Here is a 15,295-nt window from a genome sequence, read left to right as displayed (position 1 = left end):
GTACTGACTCAAATCATTGTTTAAAATGAGGATGAGTTCTTTACCTTACGAGTCCATCTTGACAGCATTGAATGATATTATGAAAGTTCTTAATAGGAAAAAGCAAAAAAGCGATAGAGCACCAGAGGAATACTAGAGCTGGATTGTGAACATTGAAGCAAGTTTTCTTTCGTATGTTTCAAGATATCGCCATGGCAATAGAAATAAAAGCGAAGTCCAGCTAGAGAATTCTCGCGATACTGCTACACCGACTATCAGTAGTCAGCTAACCTTAAAAAGCCTCTATGAATAAATAGTCAATGAGTTAATTAACTTTACTGTAATATTAATAATAATAGTAATTAAAAAACAACTGAACGAAACACAAGGCATAAAATGCACGACTTTTGAAGTTTTCGATTTAAGCAAGAAAAAGTAAGTTCATAGTAAATATCTGTCTTTTCAGAGAATTCGGAAAATGAATAATTTTTTTTAGCTTGAAAAGAGTTTAAAAAACTAATTATTTGAATTCTATTCTCCAAGATGACCAAAACATCTATATGATCAACCCAGTAGGTAGCGACTTCATTTCGTTATTAGGCCTAATAATCTGATGATAAAAATAGTTTTAAAAATAGTTTTAAAAATAATGAGTCACGTATGTATGTCTACAGTTTTTTAACTAATGATTCATTTGCTTTCCTTTTTCCTGTACAAGTATTTTATTTTAACTTAAAAAAACTTTTACAAAATAATGAAGAGATTAGAAGACATAAAAATCAAGTTTTTTAACTCACACAGACACACTCACACGTAAATGTTCAATGTTTCTGTCCTGTACCTATTGGTGAACTAAAGAAGATGAGGTAAAAATTTTTCTTAAAGCAGAATTTAAAAATACTTACATATTTTATTTTTTTCTACATTAATGATTTTGTCTTCAGCCTTACTCAGACGAGTTTTTTTTTAAAGGTGAGAGTTTCCAGATTCTCATTAAAAGTTACTAAAGTATATATCTGAATAAGTATATCTGAATAAGTTTTGTTTTAATTTATTCTCACTTTAGGGCTTTTTGCTTCGAAGATTTGAAAAAAGCTATTAAAGTCAAACGCTGACATCATGGACCTTGGACCTTGCCATTAAATACTCAAACAAAATTACAGTGTGAGAAGTGGAGAAAACTTGTGTGACAGAAAATTTCAAAATGGAAGGATATTCTTTTACTAATACTAGTGAAAAGATAATTGAGTATAGGGAAGATCGTAAGCGTCGATGGTGAAGAGATCGAAAGCTGATCAAATGCTGACCAGCCTGATGATGAAGGGATAAATAACATTCAAATAAACTATATTTCTTACTACAAAGATAGTAATCTAGACAGTATGATGATCCTATACAGGGTTATGCAAATGTTGCTGTGAAATATGAAAAATATGAGAAGTTAATTGAATGAGAATATACTTGAATTGTAATCAGTTTAAGATTACCTAATTATAGAAACTAAATAAAAATGTTTTAAAACATGATAATCTCCATAAGGACCTATCTTGAGTATCTGTGACTAGGTTCCTCTATCTGAAAACCTGTCATCTCTTTGATGTCCGACATCCACGATTTCTTTTGTTAACGCCATCAACGACCTCCGTCCACAAATTCCTGGAGAGCTGTCTTATGTAGAGTGTCATGTCACGTGACATGGCCAAGCCAAACTATTTTCTCCTCTTGTCGGTTGGTACAAACTCGTTGGTCTTGTGTTCCTTGTAAACGATTCGGAGCAGTCTTCGGAAGCACTTAATTTGGAATGCCTTGATCCTTCTCTGTCTTCTTTAGAAATGTCCACGGTTTGCAGCCGGGGAGTAGGACTGGAACGAGTAGGGATTTGTATAGCTTACACTCTTTTTGTCCTAGATTTTGTTTAGTTTAGCTATCGCTGCCGACGATGTTGTTATTGTTTGTCATACGTCCAAAGCGCCGCTGTCATCCTTAAAGAGCGTCGCTCCCAGGTACTCGTTCTTTACCTCTTCAAGTTGTACACCGTTCATACAGGTCTCCTTGTCCCATGATGCTTACCATTACTTTGTTCTTGTTCGAGCTGAGGCCTATTCCATTTGTCCTCGGGCTTGCAGCGAGTTTGAGAAAGTCTGCAACTCGTTGCTGATGCCTGCCATCAGATCGATGTAATCGGAAAGAAGAAGGTTGCTGAGTGCCTCACATCCCTCACGCGATAGACTCAGAGGTGTCGTGCTCATGAAGTATATCTCGCAATTTTTTTTCCAGATAAATGTCGGAAAGCACAGACACCAGAGTTATCACAGACTACTGAACTCCCTCATAACTGACGTACAGCGATTGGATGGTTCTGACGATGTCTTCTTCAATTGTGAATTTCCACATCACGTTCCACATCCGCTCGTGCCAGACTTTGTCCAAGGCCTCCCTGAAGTCAATAATGTTATAGCAAAGATCTTTATCGTATTATGTGGAGCAGAAGATTGCTGGTTCGAAACCTGTTCTGGCACGGGGGGATAAACACTGCCACCCCAACTCTAATATGGCAGACAAGAAAGGCTGAAAGAAAAAGTTGGGAAATAGTACAGCAGTACTATCAGTGGTAACCTATACATTTTATCAATAACGAAACTTTTGTGTCTTTGTGTATCGACGCAGGTCCTCTACATCGCACTACCTTCTTGGTCTGTTGTTTCTAATTGCCACGCCCTCTTCCAGACTACAGTTCTGTCTTTCGATCCCAGCTCTGAACGATCTATTTTTAGCCCTCCTCTCAATTACATTCCATTGCTTCGGTCTTAACCTACAAACCTTGGTACTCAAAATGTAAGGAGCCAGTAAATTCTGTCAACAAATGCTGCTCAGAGAGTTTATATGTTTATCTCCGACCTTAAATATTTCTAATAAATATTTGTGCTCGCACATGCCTATCTGGTCATATGTGAATGCTTGCGCGCTTGTTTGTGTCAGTGTGTGTGTATGTGTGTTCGTGCACTCATTGAAGTTCCTTTGAAGAGTGGCTGAAGCCTGAACTAGGTCTAAGCAACATCTTTCTTTCACAGTATAGGGGCTGATGAGTCACTTAAATCCAAAGATTATGTTATATTTGCGAGTTCATCTCGACCTCTGATACAATGGCCGATATGACAGTAGCAGACGATTCTCCATCTCCAGTTACTTTGTGCATCGTGTTGCGCAACTGCTGCGTCACCCGACTTCGTTGATTGCTGTTGAAGAGATAAATAAATAACAACTAATTTTTTTCTCCAAAACAGAACAAATATTTTCAATACCAAAACATTTGAAATAAAATGAATGTTATTAAATTAGTCACAGACATTTTCTTTTAAGTAATGAGTAAAGCATGGTGATTATTATCTAGACTAGAGAATACCTCAGAAGTCAAGGTTATTGAAATGCATGTACATTTTTGATATTTTTAATTAATTAATTTATCAAGCAAGCAAGCAGTCTTTATTGTCTGTATCAGGCATAGTCCAGGACAGAAACTTTTCTTTTGCTCGCAAAAATATTTTAAGCATGTAAACATAACATAATGTATATATAAACATACCAACCCATATAAAAAGCCTGACATCCCAGATGGATAATCACACCATCATCTCGCTGTAGGCCATCAAATCACGATGTTACTAAACAAACATCATCTAGAAAATTATTACAGGCTTCAACAGTACAGCAGTCGGGAGTCAGTGAGAGTTTCTGGTATTTCTCAAGATGAGAGCTTCTTCTAACTTGAAGATAAAAACCCTGTCATCAGTCCACAGGTCCAGGAGACGAAGTTCTCTCTTTCCCCGACTAGCCAGCCACCCATGACCGGAATATTTGTGACTGACAGATGCAGATGATAACTTTCAACAGTTAGTGCTACTTAGTGGAAATACAATTGTTTGACCAACCATGAATCCTCAGACAATAATTCTCGCCGTCGCCAGAATATTTTTTCTTTGATAGTTTGGTAAATAACACAGAACGGTTATTAATAAAACAAGCAAGCTTACTTTATTATATACATATGTGTGTGTGTGTGTTTGTGCGTGTGCGTGTGCATCTGGTGTGTTTAATGAGCTGATAGCTGGGAGATAAAAATATTATTTTTGGATTACTGAAAAGATAGTTTGACACAATGCATACAAATGTCAGATGTAGCACATACTCTTTTTATGAAAGTAAATCTGTTCAAGAAATGCACACACTAATACTAGAAAATAAAAAAAATAACATAGTTACAGACTGATTTGTTAACAGATACACATTTACATAGAAAGCAAAAATTTAAAGAAATAAAACCGTGAAAAATAATTTCCGTGAAATAAAAAATATCCATCTTCCATAGGGCAGCCAAGGGCGATGTTGATTGTGGAAGACAAAATCATTGAGATGGGCAATAGTCTTGACATTAAACCTTTTCAAGAATATTTTCACTTCAGCAAAAAATATTTTTCCTTAATATCCGTGGAGTTGGAAGGAAAATCTAGATAAACTGAAAATTTACATTCAAGAGTGTCTAAATATGTGTGTGTAGGTGTGAGTGCGTGAGTGCGTGTAGCAGTACTAAAATAAATATTATGATTTTTTGCCTTAAAGTGAAGTATTCGATACTTTTTCAAGTTAAAATCAAGACCAGATATTTGTACAGTCACGCAGAGGAAAGGTATTCATTAGAGACAAAATGTAATTCTAGCTGTACAAGTGGTACAGTGTACTCCGCATGTACAAAAAGCTTACAGGTCTCTTAAGGTGGTCGCCGCTTGGAGCGATGATGTTAGAAAACGTTGCTTCTGTGTTCCGGGTGAGTTCAAATAACTGCTTTTTCTGAATCTTCTCGAGTTAAGAAAATTACTTTCCAGACATTTTTTTTGTACAGTAGCCACATATTATGAAGTTTCCTTTTCTCCCGTAAATAAAAATTGTCAAATTTTGAGTAGGTGTTTAACACCTGAAGTATCTTCAAAATATTTAATTTAGTGAAGATAAGGTGAGTTGTTACAGTTAATGTAACACTGTCAAGGAAATTACGGAACTGAAGTGACTTTGTTGAAAGCTCAGTAATGAATTTTTACTTTACTCCGACTAGGAACGAGAAGTTATACTTAACTGTTTTTCTTGCCTATAAAAGAGGTTTGTATAAGGATGTTTCAACATTAAATTTGTTTCCTGGGATCAGAAGATAAGCTTAATTCTGTATCCAAAGGAGATCACAGTTTCTACCTCTGCGCAACCGCTGTTGCGCACCTTCCGCCGGAACAGCGTTCACAAATGGTTAAGTAATGTCAATAATTTCACAAACAAAAATGACTTGAATCTTTAGTATTTTTTTCTTATGGTATTTCAAGTACACGCTGCTTCAATTTTTTTTCTTTAATCTATTTCAGGCAAATTTATATTTCAATAATTAAATTGATAAAAGAAAAGTCAAGTCTCGAGAAAACTTTTATGATGGATGGAGTTGAAGACGGTGTTATGAAAGAAATTGCGATTGTAAATAAAACTGTAAGTGAGAAAGGAGAAAATGTTTCAACTGTAGGACCATGGAGTCAGAACATCAGCATTCAGAGTAACATCGCCTCTGAGTGTGCTGTGGTGATGTCACTGGAGTATGAGCAGGACATCATCAGCAGACAGACCCTGGAGATCATTCAACAGTTGAAAGGTGTGGTTCTCATTCCAGTCATCTTCGTGTTCGGATCTGCCAGCATTTGCCTCAGTCTGATTGTCTTCTACAAACATGGCCTCTCCAGTAGAATCAATCTTTGCCTTTTCGTTCTTGAGTGTATCAACCTCATCAACGTGACTTATCTATTCGTCCTAAATGTAGACAGTCTAAACATGCCCTTTGACACAGTCCTAGAAGGTCCGGTGTACGAATTCCTGGTGAATAACAACTTAACCGGTTTGTTTGGGTTCGGGTACGCTGCTGTCTTTCTGTCGGCTCTCGTGGCTTGTGAGCGATGCATCTGTGTATTGTTTCCTCTACATTCCAAGACCCTCATCAGCACCCAGAAAATGGCCGTCGTCATCATCGTGGCGATCTGTTTCATCGTCTTTCCTCGCTTCATCGTCACTGCTCGCTACAGAATTATCTGCGCTTTTGATGTTCGCATGGGTCGCACGATTCGTCAGCTGGCTGTGAGTGAATTTTACTTTCAGTACAAAGACTTTATCAATGTCCTGGATGGAACCTTCTACGGTATTATCGTGTCCTTGGGAGGTCCCATTGTTACTTTTGTTTCGACGCTCATCACCGTCTTCAGTCTAAACCAGACCATTGCTTTTCGCCAGTATTCCTCCACGTCGGATGCCATCAGAGAGATATTGCTAACCAAAATGATGATAATTTTATCGTTGGAGAATGTACTTCTGTCCCTTCCTTCCATTTTTTTGAGAATTATTCCCGTTTTTGAACCTGGCGTGCGTCCCAGCGGTCCCTACAACAACACCTGCATTGCTTTATCTTCTTTGGTGGAGATTTCAACTCACGTCAACGGCAGTATCAACTTCTTAGTCTATTATTTTGCTGGTACAAAATTTCGAAAGACAGTCCACTCTGTATTTAACTATCACAGTAAGAGAAACCGCGCAAACCCATCCTCCACATCTAATTCCTTTAAGTCTCTACATTGACAACAGTAGTTATTTTCTTTAAGGCTTCTCTCCGTCTATGCCGTTTGTGTTCTTATTTTGGTTTTGCTTACTTACCTCTCAATTGCAGTTCACCAGATTATAGAGATTTAAAAAATGGTTTAAGTTTTATCTTATAGGAAAATAAGTTGTCGCTGTTTTGTAATAATATTATGAATCAACATTGTGAAAGCCACAGCCAATGGGAAAGTGGGGAGGTAGGTAAAAGGTAAGACAATTCTTTTGTATGATAACAATTTTGCCTTTTTCCGCTCACATGCTGAGAGGGACGTAGCTCCAGAAGGGAAGAGGAAAAGTTGTTAACGTAGGAGATGAGTGTCTTAGTAGTAGGAATAATATTGTAGTCACAAATTAATAAAAAAAATTAATTACATTCTGTTTTAAATATTGGGCGCAGACTGGATTCAGGAAAACTTTTGTTCAAGTTCTTGTACAAATGTGTGTGTGTGTGTGTGAGGGTGGAACTATTTTGTGTGCACGTGTATAAATATATGCGTCTGTGTAAATAGGGTTTTTAATATGGTACATAATTAAAAACAACGGTTGATATAAGAAAGTAAGTGAAGCTTTATAATCATGGACTCCAGCACACAGAGTGTCTGTAGTAGTCACAACCTATGGACATACCGCCTGGGCGAGCTTTCACCCGAGTGCTTATACTTTCATGTGAAATTCCATTCGTAAACCAGAAATTGTCTAATTTTGTCAAACACACAGAGGCCAGAAAAAGACTGACCAGTCGAAGACATTAGTAAATACTGGAAAAGAAGACATGTTTAACTCTTTCTGTGGCAAACAGCTGCGTCAACCTCAGGGACCAATTGTACATTATTTGCCTTTCGGAAATAATTTTATTATTAATGATGTTAACATAACATGTTTAAATAACGTATACAATTGCTTATTAACCGCTTACTCTTGCCACTGTGATGTTATTGTCAGTCTTTGATCCCTCTCTTCAGTTGAATCAAGTGTATTGATATGCAGTGTTAATATACTCCTGACTTTTTCATTTGTTGCAAAGTAGTTTGATCACATTCGGCAACTATGGAAGTCTGAGTAAAGTGGGAGAAAAACTGATTGTGATGCCATCCGGCATGGAAGTAACTCTCTCGCTGACTATCTCATCCTCCTTCTCTCTCTCGATGCTATAAAACCTTAGTTGCTGACACGGTGTAAAGGTCAAAGAATCATCCAACCGACCCCCTTCTCTGGCCAACCTCCTTTCTTTCTCATCAGTACCACCTCTTTGTCCACATCTGTTCTGCTTAGTTCAGGTCCATTTTTTTAATTTGGTTGAACCGGCAGCATCTTAGAACGGAGAAAATAAATACTCAAAATAATCGTGCTTCTTGTCAATGTTTACATACCAAACATATTAACTGAACAATCCATAATAAATAAATATTGTTGCTAAATTTGATAAAAATAGAAGAAAACGGAGTAGGTTTTATTAGGTTTTAGCATCGCCATACCGAGCTAAACATTTCAAATGCCAGTTTTGATAATGTTTACATAGTGACAACATGATTTTGTAAAGAGACTGATAGTGATAGTTGATCATTATTTTATTTAAATAAGTTAGAGGTGTTTTTAATAATCAATTTTAAATTTATTTTAATCTTCGTGTTTTTTATTAGTTGTTAGCATCCGACACGCGAACCTGTTGACTGAAACATTACCTCATCCATCATGTGGCTGAGATTAATTAAACAATCCATCTCTCCTGCACTGTTTGTCCTTAGTCCTGTCTCTCGTCAATCTTTTGGGAACTTCTCTTCAACAATCCTTCTGCCCTTTACACCCTCATTTTAGACAAACGTATTATTTTTGCTTTCAAAGTTCGACTGGTGAAGTGTAATAGCAATATCGTCAAACTGTCATCTACCAAGAGATCATAGGAGTGAGACATTAGGCTGGTGTCACACTATTGCGATGAATGTTTGGGTCGAAAGCCAGGGTTTGAGGATTGTCCGGCCCGCGGGCCATCTAAGTCTTATGAAATAATTTGGTCAGGCATTGCCAAGGAGGGATTTGAATTTGATAAATCATGATTATAAGGTAGACAGGACACATACGAGTACATGGACAGACAGGTATTCTTCTTGTCGGCTGCCTGCTGCCTGTCTGCTTGTATTGCGGTGATTCAGAAGACAGACACTGTCAGGAAGGATGGGAGCATATACATCCAAAAGCATTAGCAGCCATCTTTCTTGATGAGGTCTCGGAGTGAGGATGCTTCTGACAGGCAGTGAGCAAAACTCATTTGTCGTCTACCTGACAGGAACAGAGAGCACCTACCTCGGGGTCAACAGTGGGTGAGATGGGAGGCTCGAGTTATAAGCATCTTTCAGCAAGTCATCATGTACATGACAAGTTAGTGGTTTGTCCCTCGAGGAACTAGTGACAGCTCCCTGCCAATGCCAGTGACGAGAACTAAGGTAAACGAAGACGATAGTCAGTGTCTTGCCTGTCCTCACGTTTTAAGAAAAAATATTTCATGGATGTGTTTGAATTAATTGTAAATAGCTTAACCTTTAAACATTTATTAATAATTGACATTTGATACACAAAACTGCCTTGCGTGTTCTTATTGGTGATGTTCATTGGGGACTCGGAGCTAAGCCAAGCTGCTTTTTTAGCAATTGACAATTTACCTACACCAATCTAGTATTAGCGTATCCCATAATGAACATACTGGAATTTATGGTGGGGTGGTCTAGAGTGTAATAAATATTAAGTGTGGCACTTAATTACGACATCTGTATTCAACCCACGTGACTTTCCCTAAAGCTCTAGAACACCGGCATTATTGTTATCAGCAACATCGCCATGTTCCTCAACATCTTTCAGGCTGAAAAAATCAATCTCAGGGTCTGTTTCACGGTTTAATTAGAGAACCATCCGGTGTTAATGATCTTGTGTGGTGTAAGGCTGTAAGCTAAAGAAACCAGGAATAGAGGACATCACTTGACTTTTTTATGGAAAACTAGTTCTGTTATAATTTTACGGTATAGTTATACATTTTATGAAGATTCACGATAAAGCTATATCCATCTTCTTTGTATTTCTTTCATTGGTGGTTTATATATTTTGAATAGTATTCATAGTTCTATAATTAAACATTATTCAAAGTATAAGATGTCATGAACACGAATTGTCGAGAAGGTATTGGTAGGTGTTGATACTTCTGATTGTGTTTTTCTTGTTTGATGTCAAAATGTCTACCTCACCGCTTCGATAGCAACTACCTTACACCAACACACACACACACCGATTGATGAAGACTTCTCACTATCTTTTCAGTTCATGAAATAAGATATGTTCATGAGTATACACAGGCTTCATTCTGCTCAAAGGTCTTTCAGAGGAATTTTTAATCTTAATAATAACAAAAGAGCAATATGTAATGGCTCCCAAACCCACTGGTTTAATGTATCAACGTACACCACACAAACATATACACATATACACATACACATACACATACACATACACATACACATACACATACACAGACACACAGACACACAGACACACATACACACATACACACATAAACATTTATCAGAAACAACAATTCTCACAGGATTTAAAAAAATAAAATTATTAGTGTGTATGGTGAGTCTGCTTACGTTCTCTGCTCATCGAAATTGTTTTCGAAGTCGAAGTACATTCGGAAATATTTTATTTCATGAAGTCTTCAGGGTTCAAATGACTCCAGGGACATTCTAGTAGAAAGTTTAATTACAAGACTTTCTTCACCAAAACGCATTAGTAATGCAATTTCACGAGTGGAGCAATACTTATGTAAATCGTATTTGTTTAAGAGCAGTGATGATGGTAGCAGATGGAGCTGTAGTACTAACAGCAAGGCAGCACTATAGTCACCAGCTACAGTCCATCTGGTATTGGAGCTGAAGTCAATTCACTTTGCATATTGTAGCGAGTTTTACTGGGTGCGGCATTGGATCAGATTGTCTATTAGTAGCTTGTTATGGCTGATGGAAATATTTTTTATGAAGAAGCAGTTTGTAAAGATTAAAAAATTGTAATAAATATTGTAATAAAAAATGTTTGTAAATAAAGCGTGATATGTTTCTTTGTTTGCTTGTGTTCATGCAGGCTATATATATATATGTGTGTGTACGTGTATGTGTGTGTGTGTGGAGTACGGATGCATGTTTATGCGTGTGTTTATTTATACACACATGTGTGTGTGTGTGTGCATGCGCGCGTCCGTATATGTCTAATTTCGTCCTTTTTTCCCTCGTTCAGAACTATTAATAGCTTATTAAAAGTCATGGACACCATAACAGAGGTTTCTAACTAACGTCTCAAATATCAGAATAAGTAAGCCCACGTACAAATTTCTGTACTCTGTTGTAAGAAAAGACACGTGTGGGACGCCGAGTGTTGTCTGTCTGTGACCTGTGTGTCGACCCCAACAGTTGGCGACCCCGATTATATAAACCTTCCTTATATTGTCAGTGATGTATAGGATTGAAGAAAAAAATTTAAGGGGATGGAATGTTAGGAACCGTGGGGAGGGGGTTATCCCCCTTGTGTCTTTAAAAAACACGGATTGTCACCCTTAACTGCGCGCTAATTGTAATGCATGGGAATAAGTAAGTTTTATGAGAGAGTGCACGAGTGAGCGAAAGGTTCACTGAGCCCTGTAGTTGGGGACAAACTGAGTTTGATGATTCCCACGCCAGTTGTCGAAGAAGAGAGACACTGTGGCGAATTTCTGTTTAAAAGACCGGGGAATCGGAATAGTTTCTTGCCTAAAGGAATTACCTAGACGAAGGAAAGACGAATTGAAGTATATCGTCGCCAACCAGGTGTATCTGCCAAGTCAGCCTCTGCTGTTTTGGATTTCTGAAGTTCATCGTTGTCCGCCAGGTGTGTCAGCCGAGTCGACACCCGGTGGCCTGGGGTACAGACACTGTATCGTCGTCAGCCTGGCATGTGGACCCCGTCAACCCCAACAATCCCAGATTATAGTATTCAAAGGAGATTAGTCAGGTGAGTGTATATGTGTAGGTGTGATCATTCGCGGACTTCACCCACCGGAAGTGAGAATTTTGGATCGACTGAGTTTAACTTTTGTCTATAAAGATTGCGTGACTGGAAGGTTGAGAGTCGTCGATGACAATGGTGTGCTATTTATGGTTTGCAGTCATTTACATGCATTGATATGAGTTAGGTGGACTTTACTGCCCTGCCCTGAAATAAATACAAGCTCCTGAATAATAGAGACTTGTAAGCCCACGTACAAATCTTTGTAATCTGTAGTAAGAAAGGATACGTGTGGGACGCAGTGTTTTTCATGTGACTTTTGTGTCGTCCTCAACAATATATATATAATATTCAGGAACAAAATCTGAGGAGAATTATTTATTTCTGTAAAATTCAAGTGGACTTTTGCGTTAATTGAAAGATCACAGAATAATGAAGGAAGGGCTTGTGGTATAACCAAGAAGACAAACTCACGGAATCTTTGTGCTCGGTCATCTAGTTATCTGACGATGAAGTTTGCTTCCACCATTGAACAGTTTGTCGTAGTGTCACACATATGATGATCATCACGAGGACAATGGCAGGGAATCCTAAAGCAATAATCAGTCCATAATAGACCAAGTCCAATCCATCGATTTCAGATTTATACTGGTAGTAAAACTTAGAAGAAATAAATCCATGTGAGATCTTAGTCGTTAGAGGAGATATTCAAGTACACGACACAGCTTGGAAAATTGTGAATACCTCCCTGGATAGCACTATAAAAGTGTAGGTCACATAATCTGTTTAAACTGTTTAAACAAAGAAGACTAGGAGAGGAACACATGGCGTGTTGTAATCGTAAACCTGTTTTGTGTTCTCTCACATCAAATTAAATACAAAATAGTTATTCGTGAAAAGGAGAGAGTATTGCAAATGATACAAGGATGTAAGAACGAAGGCACACCCTTTGGCACATCCACCCAAAGTTCAAACATTCATGTATGGACACAGATATGAACATCCACGCCCTCATACACGCAGCCGTGCTCCTAAACTGAATTCAGAATATTGTATACAGAATCTTATTGAAGAGATTAACACGTGTTAATGATGTGTAAGAAGTTCAGTAAGTGAACGACTGCTCACGTATCACACTGAAGGTGGTGGAGGATCCAAATACTGACAAAAGATGTTCTGCCAGTTGCAGTCGATTTGTGAAGCACGTGGTAGGGGTGGAATTCCTTACAGGTGATTGGTAACCGACCAGTAAATGGTCACCATGTAGGCTTTTTTTCTTGAAACGATAGACATCAAAATCTGAGGAAAATATAAGCATCTACTTGATACCCGACCTTGATCTTCAGCGTCCCGAGGGTCAACCATCTGTTTCAGACTCTCGTGGTAAATTTCGTGTGTTCCAGCCTGCAACACACTAAACAGATCCAAATCCACTACAGAAAGTACTCAATTAGCTTAACTATCATCATAAGAAAAAATTCATAGCATTAGCTTTCATTAATATGAAAATAATAAATAATCATGAAAACTAATATCTAAATTTTACTAGATGTTTCCTGGTAGTACTCTTTATTAGTACGTGAAATATTGTTTCACCCCGAATACACAAGCAAAGCCAAAAAGCGCAAAAACACATACCTTGAGTATGCATCGCTCATTTATCACATTGATATACATACTCGCGCACACACACATGTTTATCTTCTTATAAATATATATAACATATACAAACATATAGGCATCTGAATATGGACTGAAGTGTAGTTATATTTATTGTACAGCAGGTGTTTTGGAAAGCGACACTGAAGAATCACCACCCAAGTAGAGGTCGACGTATCTCGACCCTTGACCTGGGCTTTGTATGCATCTGAAAAGAAGCAGGATATGTGGGGATTAAAAAAAATACATCTTTAAAGCTTAAAGTACCGGGTTCACTGTTACACAGTCGTAAGCAGAACTACAAGAAGCCTCCACAAGATAAAAGAAAAACTAGGAAGGATCCACCTCCCTCGCTAATAATAAATGTCACATGGTCTTAAGAATTTCAAAGAGATGTTGGGATTGGTTCAGTGAAATGGGAAGCGATGCTTTTCATGATAAAGCCCTAGGGCAAGGTTTTAAAGGGTCTCTTAAATAACTCACACATACACGTCAGCCCTTTACCCTCCTTCTCTCAATTTTTCTGCCCTCATTTGCTCAGTATCTTGTTCTTACATTTTCTTCGTACGTTCTTTCTTCTTCACTTCCCTTTGTGTGGTTTTTCTGTTTGTGTGTATGGGACGTGGATACGAGTGCGTTCAGGCGCGCGTTAAACGAACATGGAACTGTTTTTATTCCAAAAAAATAGTGTTTTTGTTTGTCACATGCAGTGATATCCGCCGTGTAAAGTTTGATGTAATCTCTTCGCTTGGTCGTCACCATCAATGGAAGGTCTGTGTCATCATCCATCTCAGTTCAGAAGCTCACCCTCCCCACCTTATTTTCACACGAGAGTGAGATTTTGCATGACCTGCGGATTACATGTGCAGATTGCAAACTTTAAATAAGAAATACAAAAGCAGTTGAATTTTAGAAGGAAACAGACAGCCTTTCTCCATCTCAACCCCACTGTTTGAAATTCTCTGATCTTTTCTTTTCAAACTGTGTCTACATCTGACGCCGGCCTCAACAGCCACCACTGAGAAATATCTTGTATAACCAAGAGTACTGTTTAGACCACTTCTTTCTTAACCACTCCCTGAAAAGGTATGCCACATGTTTCTCATGTTCAGGTCTATGGTACAATAAAAAAAAAAACCTGAATGCGTGCACCCGACAAAGCACCCAGTGAGTTGTAACACTCAACAGCTACATAAATCCACCCCACAAAGGGCTGAAGTCGACTAGCTTCCATCAAAAGAATAAAAAATCAGAAGTGAAAAAAAAACCAAAAACAACAACAACAACAACAACAACAACAACAACAACAACAACAACAACAACAAACCAACAAACAAACATACACAGCATTAGTTTTTATTAAAAAATAAAAAATAGATAACATCTGAAATCATACTAAATGTCACATATGTACATTTTTATTAGTTCGGGAAATGTTTTGTAATATAGATTCATATTCACTTATAAACACATGAGCACACATTATACACCTATACAAACATAGACACACAGGGACACACATACACGCACTTTCATTCCCTCATATATTTAGCTTCTTCTGTCTGCAGCTTGAAAGTGAAAGCAGAAAAATGTCTGAGTATGCGCTAATATCTGTTGTACAGGTACAGCAGCCGTTTTCGAGAAAGCGAATCCCCACCCGAACTAAAGATGGACGAATCTCAATCCTCGACCTTGGCTTTATGCACCCGACAAAAAGCAGGGTACATGGAGGATGAAAAAAAAATCCATTTTGAAAGCTCCATCAGGGTGACGGGCTTGCTGTTACACGGTGGTGACTAGAACTACAAGGAGTATCCAGTTTCCACAAAATAAAAGAAAAGCAGAAAGACTTCCCTCCTCCTCCTGAAAACAACACCAGACTTTGCTACCCTGGGGTCTTAGGAATTTCAAAGAGATGTAGGGACTGGCTTAGTATAATGTAGAGCGAGGCTTTCATTATAAA

Source organism: Pomacea canaliculata, linkage group LG4 (genome assembly GCF_003073045.1).
Source record: "Pomacea canaliculata isolate SZHN2017 linkage group LG4, ASM307304v1, whole genome shotgun sequence".
NCBI lineage: Eukaryota > Metazoa > Mollusca > Gastropoda > Architaenioglossa > Ampullariidae > Pomacea > Pomacea canaliculata.
The sequence above is the reverse complement of the archived record's forward strand: the minus strand, read 5'-3'. Positions refer to the sequence as shown.